Source organism: Oxyura jamaicensis, chromosome 3, assembly GCF_011077185.1.
Source record: "Oxyura jamaicensis isolate SHBP4307 breed ruddy duck chromosome 3, BPBGC_Ojam_1.0, whole genome shotgun sequence".
NCBI lineage: Eukaryota > Metazoa > Chordata > Aves > Anseriformes > Anatidae > Oxyura > Oxyura jamaicensis.
The window spans coordinates 114,077,639-114,078,293 of NC_048895.1; positions in this window are offsets into that span (position 1 = coordinate 114,077,639).

A 655-nucleotide genomic window follows, 5' to 3' on the forward strand; every position below is an offset into this window, starting at 1 on the left:
GGACATCTCTGGTTCTGCAGTTGAGTTGAAGAAACCCCCTCCAAGACTCCCCCCACTCATTGCTCACAAGAACAGCCTGTGAAATCCTGTGTCAAATCTTCTTTATTTCCCTGCTTGGAGGAGAAAAAGCAATACATAGCTATAACTTGTAAATTCAAAATAATTATTCTTAAAGAGAAACAAGTGAAAAAATCCATACTCAACCCCTCAAAAGCTCTCTCTGTGGCCTTTTTCCCCCACTGAGATTTTATTGGGTTTATTTATTTAGCAGAGGGTTTGTCTCGCTCTGGATGAGTGGAAAGGTAGCACACAGATGGGTAAGAAGTGTGCCTGGAGATGGAAGTGGGCAGTCTGTGTGTGCATGTGGGGGTGGCTTCTCCCAAAGTTTTCCATGCATGTGAGGTTCAGGGGAGGGAAGTGGGGTGATGATGCTTGGAGGGGCATGTTCAGGTTTACCCCCTCTGCTAGACATGAGTGACAAGTTCATTGAGCTGGGGGAGCAGAAGAACCAGAAAAAGCCTTAATTGGGGGATGAGACAATGGACTGAAAACAACAGATATGCAAACAATGAGCAGGAGCACAGTGACACACACACACACACACACACACACACACACACACACAAAAAAAAAAAAAAAAAAAAAAAAAAAAAAC